Raw genomic sequence first — 15,744 nt, 5'->3', positions numbered from 1 at the left:
ATCCTCCTCATCAACACACACACTTCCTGTCTACCTGAGAGACTGTGTTCTCACACCAGCTGCAGAGCAGTGCCAGCCAAAAACACCAAGCAACAATGTGAGATTTGTGTGTTGTGGTGTGTGTTGGTGAGATCAGGAGTGATAGACAGATGTAGCCTGAGGTGAGAGGAAGAGAAAAAAAAAACAGACGTAGTGTGTATAAATCTGTTTAATATGACACCTGGTGTCAAGATAAATCTTGTGTGAAGGGTACAGTGCTAAATATGGGTGTAAATGGAGTACAAAATTTGTATGACAAAATTGCCAGTAAAGCCCGTTCGGTGATTAGTAGTAAATCTCCATCACCTGCTTTTAGATGGGGCAGCATTTACTACACAGAGCCGTAGTTCTGACAAGCTACGGAAAAAAAAAACATATATAAATAATGCAACATATTTCATAGTATTCTAAGCAGTGATAAAGGGTATGTCTATATTGCGTTAGCAAGCAAGCAAGCGCAAGGTTGGGGGTTCGATTCCACAGGAACACATGATAGGTAAAAATTGATAGCCTGAATGCACTGTAAGTCGCTTTGGATAAAAGTGTCTGCTAAATGCATACATTTATTTATTTAATTTATTTATTTATTTATGATTAATCGAATGAAATGCATGTCTCGTTAGTAAAGCCGGTTCTGTGATTAGCAGTAAATGTCCATTACCTGCTTTCAAATGGAGCGGCACTTAATAGACAGAGCCGTAGATCGCTGACAAGCTATGCAAAATGGTGTTCATAATTGCATGAGATTCATCTGCGATTATGAACGCGATATTGCAAAATGATATACGCGAAATCTGTGTATTTGGACTTTCAATGCGAAAAGCTCCCTCTGGCCTTCAAAAGGAGATTTACTACTGATCACAGAACCATGCTTCTCTAAAAGATACGAATAACAATTACAACTTCTGCCTGATCGCGATTTCGATTTCTTTCAAACTTCTCTGGTCTGACTCATATCAACATGCAGCAACACAGATCAGGCAAAGCATTCATCTGAAATTCAGACCAAAATGTGTTACATTTTTGAAAGCAATAGTTTTTTTTTAACCCTTTATCAACAGTGATACATTACCATAGGAAATCGCAAGATTAGAGACCCTCCCTTGAAATTCAATCACAGTGTTCACAAGAGGCACATTTGAGATGCAAATAAAAAAACAGGCGTAAATGTATTTCTCATTTGACCACTTGTGATTGGATCACCTGAGAATGAGATGAATGGTGTAAACAGGTCTTATGTCAGTGTATGGGTTACAGTACCAAACAGCCTCTTTCTTCTCTGACTGGCAGTGTTTTTCCACTTCCTCATTCTTGCCTCTTGTTAGCATCTCCCCTCATTAACAAATCTTTCTGCTGCCACTGTGTGAGAGAGATGTGACTGGGCCTCAGAGAATGAGCAAAGGCGGCAGTGAAACACATTCCCACACATACAATCTAGTTTTTCTATTTCACTCTTTCTTACCCTCTCACACATCCTCTCTGTCTGTCTCTCTCTCTCTCTAACACACACACACACACACACACACACACACACAAGCTCTGTTTATTCACGCCCATGCAGGCTAACAATCTCCTGTCGCCCACCATCTTTTCTCATCACCTTGTTCTCTCAGCCGAAGGCCCAGAATCACATACAGCATCTCCTTTCACAGCTCTCTCTGTGTTCTGAAAGAGTCACACACAGCCCCCTGCACACAAAACTCTTTCAATCTCTGAAATCCTGCCTGCTGTTTACGCATAGAGGTGTATTTATGTAGCTTATGCAACAACTGTAAAGACTATCAGCTTGGACAAAAAGAGAAGGGTGGGATGAGAATAAAAGGGAATGGGAAGTGAAGAAAATGAGAAAGCAAACAAAAAGGAAATGAAAAACAGAAGGAAGTAGAAGTAATAGGGAAAGGAAAGGAGAAATATAATGAAAAGGAAGTAAAAGGAAATAATGAAAAGCAAAAGAAAAGGAGAGAGGAAGAAAAGGGAAAAAGACAAGAGTGGAGAGTAGAAAAGAAAAGAAACAAAAGGAAACTTAAAGGAAAAGGAAACAAGCTGTACAGTAACATCAGACCAAGTAACAATGTTCACACTCACCTAATTAGGAGTTTTTTTCTGTGTAAATTCTAAGCTCACATATTTGGCTCCAATTGAAAGATGTGAAAAATCAGAAACAAAGTACAGAAGAAAGAGAAAAAGATGAAAGATGGATATGTGATAAAACTGCAGGGAGAAGGGGTCTTCGCTGAGGGGGAATGGAAGAGAAGCTCCATTACATTTTAATGGGAGGAGCCATGACCTCCAGCACCACCTTATGGCAGGTCAGGAGAAGGGTTAACCCTCCAGGGCCCAGGAATCATGGGAAATCAGGTTTTTAGAGGTCACTGGTTAATGCATTTATCGCTCCCTCTCTGCGACTCCTATACTAACCTTCAACAGGCATAAAATTGTGATGGGAAAACAGTAAATTGCGAGACGAGGCCAGTGAAAGAACGGGTGGGCATCTCAACGTGAGGTTTCTGAGCGGGCCCAGCATGCTTCTCACCTTCTCTTTCGGCAAGCTCTACATGCTAAGTGAGAACATTGTTCCGGTCAATTTGTTCCTTTCAGAGCCCCAGTGGGCAGTGTCCTTTAGCCTGACAGCACACTGAGAGAAAGCACTCTGTCTGGAAGGGTCTGACATCAAGACAAGAGTGAGGGAGAGACAGAAAGACGTAGGGAGAGAAAGAAAGACTGAGCTCTGTGCCAAAAAGGGAGGGACAGCGAAAGGGACGGTTTGAGATATGGAGAAATCGAGGGTTGACAAAAGAAAAAAAAGAAAAGGGAAGGAAACCGGATGACAGTAAAAGACTGATAAAGAGGACGCAAATGGCATGGAGGGAGTTAAGGGGCCCTGCGTTGGGGAGTACGAGTGAATGGCCCCCCCCCACCGGCCACGGCCTGCCTCGAAAAGGGTCCACGGGGGATGGTGGGGGGTTTAAGCAGCCACAGGTGACGCAAAACCCCAAGGGCAACTGTAAGCATGCATGTGTGTTTGTCCGCGCGTGTGCCCCCTGTGCCCGGAGCACCTGTTCCCTCGGCACACTGGCCTCAACACTTGCACTGAGGGGTGAAGTGCGGCTGTTGGGGGGAAAGGGCTAACTTGAACAGGGCACCTATTCAAGAAAACTTGGAACACTCCATCTATTTCCCTTCATCCACCTCTTCTAATCCCTCCCAATCACATTTCAGAATATCCTTCGAATTACATCCCAGTGAAACCAGCATGAGGGTCGCTCGAGCTCAGAGTAACATCTCGACCTAAGGCTGGTAATAAAACAGCTCTGTGTTCGCAGGAATTAGAACGGCTCCGCTGAACAGTCTGTTAAAATGTAAAGTGCATTAAAGACAATGGCAGCAGCATAATTGAAGTTGAAAAACCATAGGCCCTATTTAATTTATTGAAATTCCAACCACCTTTAAAAGAATATTTAAAAACTTTTTGGAAAATAATGGATAATGTGTACACTCATTTACATTTAAAGAACCTGTTTTTTTTGGGGGGGGGGTTTTGCACTTAATGGTTACACCACTTGACATTTTTAGAGTTATCAAACTGAAGCTTTTCATAAAATTTCAATTTTTAAATGACCACAAAGAGCAAATTTCTAAGAACTTGCCGAAATTAAATGTTTTAAACTAGATAAACGGAATTCAACTTAAAATATTGTGGGGACTCTTATACATCATTGACCCAAATACAGAGCAAGTGACTCATTTCTTGAACATAAAAACTGCGCAGGACAAAAATATTTAAAACTTAAACTGATCTATTCCGAATCGTACACTTCCTGTGCACTTCACACATTGTGTTCTGTGGTGCTAATGATAATTCAGTGTGTAATGAGTGGTTTTCTATGTGCGCTCGAAGAGGTCACTGGCAAGCTCACACAAATGCCACCCTCAGTCATGAATCATGGGCCTCAGGGACTGTCGAAAGGAAAAAATGTGAGTGCTTAAGCTGGACTAAAATCCAAACAAAGAAGATGGATGATAATAACCCAATTTACAATGCAAAAACTGAACAGCTCTAATGACTGCTATCAAGCTTGAGACCTTTAGTCGTGCAGACTGTAAGAAAATTGAGTTTTTGCTTCAAAGAACAATTCTTGTCCATAATAAGCCAGAGTTGTTGGTGGAGAAAACAGGCTGCTATCCTATCCATATCTTACCTTTCCTTCACTTAAGGACATCATCTCCACATGGCAAATCCTCTTTTCACCTCCTTTCTCATCTGCTCTCTCTCCTGGGTTCTTTTAAATGCTTTCACCCTTAGGGACTTCACTCACTTCTTTCTCTTTTTCCAGTCCACAAACCTTGAAGGATAACAAAAGACAGCGCAATGGCTATTTGAATTTGAAACAGGGCGACTATGACAAAAACCGTCTCTCAAAGCGAGGCGGCAGACAGACCGGTGCTGAAGAGCCAGCCATTCATGAAAGTTGACCCTCATGTTGAAAAAGGAAGATGAAAAATACTATTCTGACACAGCGCGACCCACTTCCTTGGTGGAATATGAACAGCTACTGAATAGGTGTATGTTCAAACACCTGGAAGATACGGCAAGTAAAACAAACACACACCAACTATACTAAAGCAAACACACACACTCTCTTAGATTCAAGGTGCCTATATCAAGAACTGTATTGGGCTCTATATGAGCTATGTGGTTCTTTGGAGACTAAAAGAGCTCTTGATGTTTCATTATAGGGTTTTCGGATCAGTATACAGTGTGGGTTCTAAAAGCAGAACAGAAAAGAACCACAGAATAAATGGGTCTTTGTGGAACTTAAACAGGTCCTGCTATGAAATCCGACTGCAAAATCCTTGTGGTTGTAATTGGAACCTTTATTTTTAAGAGTGCAGCTCTAAATGTCAGTTCATGAGAAACAGGGTGAATGAAAAAAGAAAGAACAATGACAACTAGACACGTTTCATTTAACAGCTACCGTTGACTGTTTTTACAGTTGTTTTGATCAGAACTGCCTTTCTAAATACCTAGTGTGTTTACAAAAATCTTCAGACAGTCAGAAAACCAGAAGAACATGCAGACTACAGGTTATTTTGTTACTGCATTCAATGACCACATCTTTTAAAATCATCTCCAACTCACATACCACTGAAAGAAAGAAAGAAAGAAAGAAAGAAAGAAAGAAAGAAAGAAAGAAAGAAAGAAAGAAAGAAAGAAAGAAAGAAAGAAAGAAAAGGCCAACAATGTTTCCCCTTATAGCGGAAAACTTTCTGCTATGTCAATTTCATTATCATCATCAATTCAAAAGATCGCATCGTTGAAATATCATGTAAACATGACTGACTGGGACGGATCAGGCATGATATAGATGCATTATGTATACTGGTGCCAGTCCATCTGATTAAAGGGGGATCTGTTGCACGGATATGCAGACACTTGTTTTTGTTTTTGTTTTTGTTACAGTATCAGGGCTACATATTTATAGTGGAATTACCATTTTTCAAAAATTAAGGCATGCTGTTGCATAAAATGTGAGTTTTCCCCCTTGTATTGCATGCAACACAAAAGAGTTTGTCAGTCTTGCTTCACAAAAGGCTTCTGGTTTCTGTTTTAAAAAAAAAAGATATTGTAATGCTCAGTGTCTTGATGGGTGTGAAATGAATGTTAGTTAGGTCATGGCAGAATGAGTCCATTGTTTAGGTGATTTAAGTGCATTTGAGATTAATTGCGGTGTCAAGATGGAAAAGATAACTGTGTGAAGAGTTTGGAGGAAGTACACTCAGTTTTGAGAAATGCACTTAACCACTTGTAAAAGACTGCACAAATGCAGTCAACCCGAGTGCAAAAAGCTATAAAAATAATAAATTGAGGCATATGACCTAAAATGAAGACAATCCTTTAAGACTGAATTGAATTTAATAACATAATGTAATAATCTAACTGCAATATTGAATTAAAAAAATTGCAGGTAAAGTGATATTATTGCCAAAACAAATATTTTCAAGTCAAATGAACCTCGGCTATTGTAAAATGTGAAAAACTGTTAATTATTTAATTCTGTTCTACCATCCGTAAGCCTTTAACACAACCCGAGATGCACGGGCAAAATCAAGTCAGAACAACGACCAACAACTATCTAAATCATGTCTAAATACAAAAACGAATTTATTTAATTACATAAGCGTAATACATCATAAATAAGAATCACAACACGTCTGAACAATACTCTAAGACTAATTACTTGGCGTGGAAACAGCACAATTCAGGGGCGCGCGCAGAACCAAACCCATCATCGCAACACTGAGATGGAGAGGAAAAACCCGTAACAACTGGCCACTACAATCCAGAACAGAAGCTCGCAGTTTGGAAAACCAGCACACTTACCGTTAACAGCCAATGGGAAACGGTGAGCCCGGTTCTCTGTGAATGACTCGCCTCCTCGGGACTATATTCCAGAATGACTGAGAGGAGAAGAGAGGAGGGGTCCGCGTGAAATCTACTCCTCTCTGTCGCACCTGTCTCTGTGCAGATCTGATCCCTGATCTGACATCCTTAAGACAACTGTGTCCAAACCCCCAACAACTAACCCCCCGCCCCAACGTACACAACGACACCTGTCCCCTGGTAAAAACACCGCGCAACAAAGCTCGTTTATGCTGCTTGTGAACAAATGGCATTCCCGGCTTGGTCCTGCAGCCGTTGTACTCCGCTTCGGACAGCCATCCAGTATCCAAGAAGTCGTTCGCAATAAGCGGGAATAAACTGCCTTTTGTCTAACAAATGATGGCAAAAACAGTCCACGGCAGCGCAAGCAGCTGTGCCTTATGAAAACGTGTCTGTCTGGGCTAGAAACACTTGCCTTATCGATCACCTACCGCTACAATAGTTATTCAGTGCTGCGCCAGTAGAATAAACACGCTCCTGAGCGCGTGGACAAAAAGGCACGTTCGTTTGTTTGGTGCGCGTGTCGCTTCCTCCGATTTGAGTCCAGCCTCTGGAATCCGTTAAAGGAAACTCTTAGTGTCCGGTAGAAATGTAATATTTCCAGCAATCCCCGGCGTGTAGCCCGCAGTGATTGGTCTGAAAGAGAAAGATCGCGCGTCTGCTATCTCAGCGCTGTTGTAAGGCTGTCACCCACAGCTATTGAAACGCAAGTCAATGCCAAAACCTGACGCAGAATAGAGCAGCGGACTGGAGCGGAATTAATTTGTTGTTAATCATTTGGGGTTAGGAAATAAAGCAGCGATACTTGGATGAGGGGATTAGTCTTGGCATAGAAGCGCAAGTGGCAACGTAAGTGAATTTAATTTGGAGACCGAGAGAGCGAGCTGGAAAAGCATCAAAATAAAGTCATCTTTTCACTGCAAATGCAGTTTAAAATATATGGTACGCATGTGCAATATGAATATTGAAACGTTAAATAATAATGAATAAAAATATAAACAGCCTACATTATAAATGAAAAAAGCAGAATAGCCATATTCAGTTTTGACGTTAAAAAAGTTTGAGGGAAACGTATTTTACGCAATTTTGCAGACCTAAGCACAGTCCCATTTTAAAGTCACCATGAAATCAGACTTGACCATTTTTAATTATTCATTTTTAATGCAATACTGCAGTGTTTTATTATTAATCATTTATCCGTGCTCAACATTAAAGAATTTATGTTCCCTTGTAATCAAAACATTATATCTTTCTCTCTTCCTTTTTTTATTGCTTCAAACAAGATTAATAACAAAATTCTAACAAACAAATACAACACAACCTATTCACGTCACTGCAATCATACAAAATATACAGAAAAAAAGAAGAAGAAAAAAACAGATATTTCTTCCTTTTCCATTCAAATTCACATTCACATTTAGCATACAATTGAGTTGAAAAGTATAGCGGGACATTATTTTTCAAAGAATTTCTCCATAAAATTTAATAAACTTTCATTATTTATGTTATTAATTAACACTAAGGACTTTTTTAATAACTCTATTTCTTTTAAGAATATTTCACATTTAGGTAAACAATTAGAAATTGTTGTTTATGAATGTAATATTTACCATGCAAAATGTAAAAGTTTACAACATATTTAAACATTTTGCTTTTGTGTGTGTAGGAACATTTCTTGGGGCTAAAGATAAATCAAAGCTGTAATACAAATGACCCAAGTCTTCCTCATGTACATTACAAAAACGCCATTTGTTGTCAATATCCATTAATTTTGATAAGAAAGCTTTACAAGAGTAGATTTTGTGGCATAATCTTTCTCTCTTCCTCACTATGATGTTTCTTCTCTGATGACGTGTGCACTGCCTCGAGGGCGGGACAATAATCCCACCTTTCCAGGAACCTGTTCAATTAATTCTCCATGGCCCTTTTATTGTTTAATAAACACTCCAAAATAGGGAAGAAAAGACGATCTGAACTTCTGTTCCATTCCAACTTTAAATACCATTCTGTTCAGGTGGTAACAAAGCAGAGGGAGATGGAGATAAGGCCTATTCGAGCATAAACATTTGCAGCACATTTGGTTCACAAGGACGTTCCGTAACTATTAGGCCTACTATACATTTTATTAATAAATAATGTATAATATACTTTTTTATATATATTTTATTCCTTCCTGAGGCTTTTTGGGGGCAATCTCAATCGAAGATTAAAAATAATAATAATAATTATATATATATATATATATATATATATATATATATATATATATATATATATATATATATATACAGGTAAGATTTTCATAAGAGATTTAGGGAGGGTAATAATAACAATCCTCTCCTCCTGTCTCTTCTTCTTTTCCTCATTCCTCTTTCTGTGATCATACTCTTCCAAGTTATCATAAGGAGTCTAGACAACAATAGATGAGTCGGCTCAGTGCAAACAGCAAAGAGTTATTCAAGAGTTGATGACTTCATAAGCCAAGGATGCCTTGGGCAGGTACATGAATGACAAATAGTCTGACATTATCAGACAGATATAAGCACACCTGAAAAAGTCCCTCTAAGTGAACCCATGAGCATTTCCTCAACACAATTCTAATTATGTTTATGCACAGAAAAAGAAAAAATCTAGGTGTGTGGTATATGTTTATCATGCATGATTTAGAGTAATTAGACAGCATGAGAACCATTGTGACCATTCTGGCCCTTGCACACAAAGTCAATATTTGGTCCACAGTTACCCAGTACAATTTTCCTTATTGTGATCTTTTAATAAAAAGTATCAAAATAGGCCAAAGAAACTTTGAGGGAAACATCTTGCTTTGTTTGCTTCCCCACATTTGATCTGAAGTAAAACTCTCGCAAAAGAGTGATACGGAACTGACAACAAATAAATAAACAAAAGAGAAGCACAGTTTTGTTGTTCCTGGCTTTCATCCCACACTGCCGCTCGGAAATGGAGCATTTGCTTCAAACCCGGGCCACAAAACTGTGTTGGGAACACGAAACGAGGCAGTTTATCAGAGACAAAGACCTTTGAAGAGCAACATTTTTTAGCTCTTAGAGAAGCAGCCAAAGATCACCCTGAATCAGCGCACTGCTAACTCTGAAACAGTCATCATTCTTAGCAGAGATGCTAAAATAACGTTCCTGTCTTCCGCTCCAGGCTAGCGCTGGTTGCCAGGTGTGTATATAGGTGATTGGCTGAGAAAAGAACAGTGAGGTCACAATTACGCCACAATATGAGGTGCAATGTGATATCTCTGGGTAATGACATATATCGTAGCCCAGGGGCAGCATTGCATGTGATCAAGCACAATCAAATTACTTGAAGTCACAAGCCAACCATCATGTCTCCATTTCCTTGTGATTTGATTGCAGGTCCTGATAGCAGCCGGCGAAGAGCTGTGCAGTTTATTCCATGTTCATTATTATTAGAGATGTCTAGGTTTTTAATGGAATGGGATACTTCAGTTTCGGACCATTGCTTCAAATACACAGTGGCTTTACAGTAGCTTAGCTTTTGTTCTTGCAGTAACAAGATTTCACTCCATAATTCCATATCGTAAAGCACCATATAGCTCATTGTGCTGGCTTGAAACCAAACAGCCTAATGGTCTACATATTTTCAATCATATAGCTGTCTAAAAGCTCCAAAGCCTTATTTGTTCATGAGTAGAAATCCATGCAGCAAGTGCCAAACACAACAAAAAGCTGAGCCCTAGGTGACTTTTGTCAGCCACCCAAATCCAAGCCTCTTTCTTTACTGTTTTCACTATAATCGCAAGCACATGTACAAATTGAATCAACAGCCATTATTACTTGCGTCTCAATAAACATACTCTCCATGGAGTCCTGACTCAACGTTCGTGAATACAAATGCAATTACAGGACATTTGAACTTGGTAGATATCCAGTGCTGGTAAAAATGGAGCTGGTTTGGACCAGTCTAACAATCTATTGTGCTGAGTTTGGTAGCTGGGTCAATGACATGGTGCTTTTTTAATCTACTAATTTATTCGGAAATACATTCAAAATGCCATTCATACATACAATGATTAGAACACGCCTCTTCTATGATAAGCATGCTTTTAATTTCTGTATTAAAATTCATTTGGATTTTTTTACGGATGGCATAAAATCGAAAATGTCAGAGTAATGCAACAGTGATATCATAATGAAGAAAAAGAGCTCATTAGAAGAATGAAATTCTTGAAAGAAAACCTTATTAAGTACTTTGGCATTCGCTGCTTATTAAAATTGGAAAAAACTTTTGTCTGCCAAATCAAAGTCATGTGGTTTAATGAACTTGAATAAAACAGTAAATTATATCAGAAAGGACTCCTGCGGACCTTCATAACTATGTGTCAAGGTCAGTAAGACTATTAAAATATCAGATCATTTGATCCGTTTATGTAAGATTAGTTCAGGTTGTAATAGTCTCATGCAAAGTGACACCCCAATTAGCTTAATATTTAAGAATATACTGTATATAGCCTATATAATAAGTAAAAATCTTGTAAAAATAGAAAATAGAATAGAGTCTCATTTCTCTTTTCTCAGTGGTCAATGTTTCACAGTTGAAGGTCTTGTTTGGTAAGACAGCTGCGGTCAGTGATGAGGTCGTCACGGCGGTCCACCTTCGAGCAGATCTCACCTCACCAACACCGCAGCCACTGACCCGCCAGCAACCCACACCTGACATGATCCCAGAGCAATAAACACAGGGACATTAAAAGCCTCTGGATTGAAAAAAGCATACAGAAAACTGGGTTCATTTTTTTATCTTTGAAGGCCTGCTGAATGATAGGCCTAACTGCCTGTCTGAAAATACATGGTGGGTTCCTGTAACCATTTAGCTTTTGTTGTGTTGCCCTGGAGACAACGGTTTTCGTTTCACCTCTATAAATGTTCAGGTGAGTTTGGTAAAATGCTTCTAAAAATGTCAGCCTAGGAGCAGTGGGGTGTATTTCTAGCCATCTCGCATGCTTGCTGCCCACTCAGGGACGGTTTGATGAGTTCCCCGCGATTGTGTAATGGATCCCGACTCTTAACTGCACAGGACATTTCAAAGATTCCGGAGTTTTTGCAACACTGGACTCATTCCAAAAAACACAGCGAAAGCATTCCAGTGAACGTCATGGAATGACAATGAAACGTAAACAGTAAAATCACAGCAGATATTTTGTGCTGTTGAATTACACGGGTTTGTCGGAGTAATAAATACAGAATTTGTTACAGAAATCATATGAGGTTTATTTAAAGTTTGTATATCTTAATGTATGGTGACAGAATGTTTTAGATTAATGAGTGATGTCAGTTTGTGTAAAGAGATTAAATGAGTAAACTGACAGACAAATTTAAGCAGGAGTATATTACAAAATATTACAAAAGAGATGCAAATTACAACTTATATATTATATATTTGAAAAATTGCACAAAAGAGACAGAAACTGCAATATGATACATATAAAAAATGAATCTGATCAATCCATATAAAAGAGTCAAACCATAAGGACAGTCTTTTAGCACTCTATGCAGTCACAACAAAAGTAAATTATGTGCAAAGATAATGTTGATTAAAGTTCATCATAATCATAGCCAGAAACTTTCTTCTTTACAAACTGGAATCAAAAATATTAAGAAAACAGACACAGGATTTGTTTCTCATTGTTTTTCATCTAGCCTATTGTAAACATTCTTAAGTTACTGGACTAATGTTCAACTCATGCGCGCAATTCACTCAAATTGTGCTCTCAACTCTTATCTGAGTGGGAATCAGAATTTGGCAGTTTAAAAGCTGAATTGTTTATGCAGATGTGTGAGGGTGTAAAAAGACAGAATGATTAAGTGAAAGCCAAAACCTCAAAATCATATCACACACACACACACACACACACACACACACACTTACACACAGGAAATCACTGAATGGGACAGATGTGGCAGGTGAATTCTTTTTTACTGCTGATGCAAGGCTAAGTCTTCGAAGTTATATTACATCCACGTGAAATATGTTTCAGTCCAATTCCTGTATCCGCCTGGCCAAGGTCACACACTAATATGTTATTAAATGATAAATGTTCTCAGGGCAGAAGTTTATGTATCATTTTTCATCTTTGTCATGATTTGTTTCTCTAACCTCTATGTTACTGATACCAAATGTAGCCAGCACATACATGATTCCAGACATAAGATGTGAGATAAAACGACAGAGCGATGATATCTCATGCCAGAACCAGATGGCGGAGAGTTTGAGGGTTATAATACAGCTCTTATGACCTTGATGCTGATATCTGGAAAGAGTATAATCTGTTCATCCATATAAAGAGTCAAGCCAGAATGTATGCAAGCATTCTCTGCACTGCATTTGGAACAAAACTGAATTCTGAAGATAATGTTGATTTAAATTGCATATAATCATTACCTATACAGCTTTCTCCTCCCAAACTGAAGTCGAAAATACTAAGAAATCAAATAAGCATGCAAATAAATATCATTCAGGCAATGATTACTAAAATGTTACTAAAATATAATAATAATTTTAAAAAGTACACCCAATAATTCAAATGTACTCATCCTCAGGCCATCCGAGTTTTGGAGAAATTTAGCATTACTTGGTCACCATAAGGTCCTCTACACTAATGGGTGCCATCAGAATGAGAGTTCAAACATCTAATAAAAACATCATAATACTCCACATGTAATCCACACTTTGCTTGAAGCTAAATAGGATTCCTTTTTGATAATGCTTTCTCCAGTTAAAAAGTAATCTAATCTGAATCAGGAGGAAAATATACACAGGCCAAGTACTGTTTACAAGCAGAAACAGTCCAAAAGAGCTCTAAACAAATACAGTGGTGGATTTTGACATGAGATGACAACAGGCTATGGACTTTTTCACTGGAAAAAGTATTTTTATTATTATGGACTGGCAATTTGGCCAGAAGCTGTGGTTTGAAGTTAGAAATATCCAAATATTTACTTCACAAGATGGACTGGAGTCGTCTGGATTACTTGCGGAGCGCTGGGATGTTTTTAGCAGCTGTTTGGATTCTCTTTCTGATGGCACCCATTCACGGCAAAGGATCCATTTGTGAGCAAGTGATATAATGTAAAATTTCTCCAAATCTGTTGCAATGAAAAACCAATCTTGGATCAACAGAAATGTTCATTTTTGGGTGAAATATTCCTTTAATTAGGTTATGGGGTGATGTACAGTATGCAAATGTACACCACAGCTCATGATTGATCCGATTATCTGCGATCATACAGCATAAGAGGTTGCTAATATTGACAACAGGGCAGGAATAACCCTAATATCCTCAGGCACTGCATCCATTCGCCTGCTGTCCCCGAATCTTCAGTTACCCAATATCCAGGTCAATTTGGACCGCAATAAATCGACCCAACGAAGCTAAATGTGAGCAAAGCAGAACCATATGACTTTGCTGGCCCCGGGGCCATAGCTGGTCTTGGGAAAAAATGCTCAAGAACACTCAAGAAAAATACACAAAACAATAACCGTGACAAATGCGATGTGCAATATTCCAGTTCAGTTGGTTTCCATGAACAGATCTATCTCTTTTCACAAGCACTCAGGGTTATGTTTGTTTGCTTAGCAGTGTGATAGGCACAGACACAAACACAGTGAGGACTAAACACATACTTCTGATGTTTTTCCCCCTCCACAGTGAGACTGCAGCACAGATTTCTTTAATGCAGACGTCAGATGACAGTGAAGATATGAAACACTCTGTAATGAAGTGCAAACACATATTTTGTGGCTGTGGTGAGGAAGGAAGAGTTTCATTAGTGATGCTAATTACAGAACGTAGTAAATGAAACATAAATATCAAATATAACACTTGTTGGTGTGCTGGATATCACACTGCAAAAAAATAATTATAATGTCAAAATAACATGATAAAAATTTTTTTAACTGATAGCTACTCTAATAGCTGTTATTTTTATTATCAGGAAGGGTCATTCCATGATGAATCTTCAATAAAGAGCTTCATCTATATAGAGCTGATCTGACAAATGTATAAATATGACAATAAAAAGTGGAATGTAAAAGAAATGATACAGTTTGTAACACACTTTTTATATGTTATATTTATATTTGTCAGTTGTAGTCTATTAAATCTTTCTATCTATTAAGTTTATCTATCCCCGGAGTGAGTTATCATCGACACGCAGTTAAAAGTTTTTTTTTTACGTCATTCTTTAGCAGATCGTTTAATTTCGACATACAGCACCTTCAAAATCATACTTTCCCACATTTATGTCTAATAAAACAGTTGATTATTAGCCATTTGAAGGAGTACCTCTCAGTGCATTGAGAATGTAGTGAGTGCCCCCTAGTGGTCGGATTTAAAATCTGCACTGCATCTCCCCCTAGCAAGCCTCGGGCAAACTGTCTTTCAAACTCGAGAGACAAAGGATGGCTATGGTAAAAACAATCACGTCTCCTGAAGCAACCAGTGATACATGTCTTATTTTCATCCAGTTATCTACCTTTGTATTGTGCTGAAATAAATAGGCCTAGGCTACGTACAATAACAAAGCTTGCACTGACAGTAGGCCTAGGCCTAAACAACTGGAAATCTGACTTTTCTAAAAAAAAAAAAAAAAAAAAAACAATGTTTGCCTATTATTGATTCAAACAGTAAATAATAGTTTACTAAAATCATATGATGTTGGTTAACACAAAATCATATTGTTTTTGTTAACAGTGAGGCAGGTTTTGGAGGATTTGAAACAGTGATGTTAATGTAAATATTATAATTTTATACTTCCATTAATTCCTCTGCTAGAACTTGTTTGTTATGTGAGCTACAGGTGTGTTTTTATGGTCGTTTAGGCGTTACACTGTTAAAAGCGACTTAGTAGCGATTTGTCCACATTAAAATAATGCTGCTGAAAAAAATTAAAATAAAATAGAAACCATCACATAAATTCCAATAGGCCTAGTTTTCACTACAAATATCATTACAAACCATCAACTTTTAAACATTAAAACCATAAAAAAATGGTTCCCTGTAGTGTGTGTTGGGAAATATTCCATTAGGATTTACTGGTTTTAACAAACCACTATAGAAGGAGACCAAACCCACAAGCACCATTACAGTTTCCATTAAAACCAATACAAGTCCCATTATAACCTGTAAAACATTACAAATTCTGATGGTTTCTATTGTTTTTTTGTTTTTTCAGCAGGGATGGTGTTGTGGCAAATCAGTATTAACAGTTTAACCC

At 38.2% G+C, this 15,744-nt stretch overlaps 1 long non-coding RNA gene across 1 annotated transcript; it reads right to left on the bottom strand.

Annotated features, from left to right (window-relative positions):
• Positions 1-4,053: 4,053 nt before the first annotated feature.
• LOC113108012 (uncharacterized) lies at positions 4,054-7,308 on the bottom strand. The gene is made up of 2 exons (XR_003292731.1): positions 6,422-7,308; positions 4,054-4,382 (listed from the first exon to the last, which is right to left on the bottom strand). It is a non-coding gene; the product is annotated as an uncharacterized LOC113108012 (long non-coding RNA).
• Between the last annotated feature and the right edge of the window lie 8,436 nt (positions 7,309-15,744).

This window comes from Carassius auratus, chromosome 8, assembly GCF_003368295.1.
Source record: "Carassius auratus strain Wakin chromosome 8, ASM336829v1, whole genome shotgun sequence".
Taxonomy (NCBI): domain Eukaryota; kingdom Metazoa; phylum Chordata; class Actinopteri; order Cypriniformes; family Cyprinidae; genus Carassius; species Carassius auratus.
This window is presented reverse-complemented; position numbering and strand designations above follow the sequence as displayed.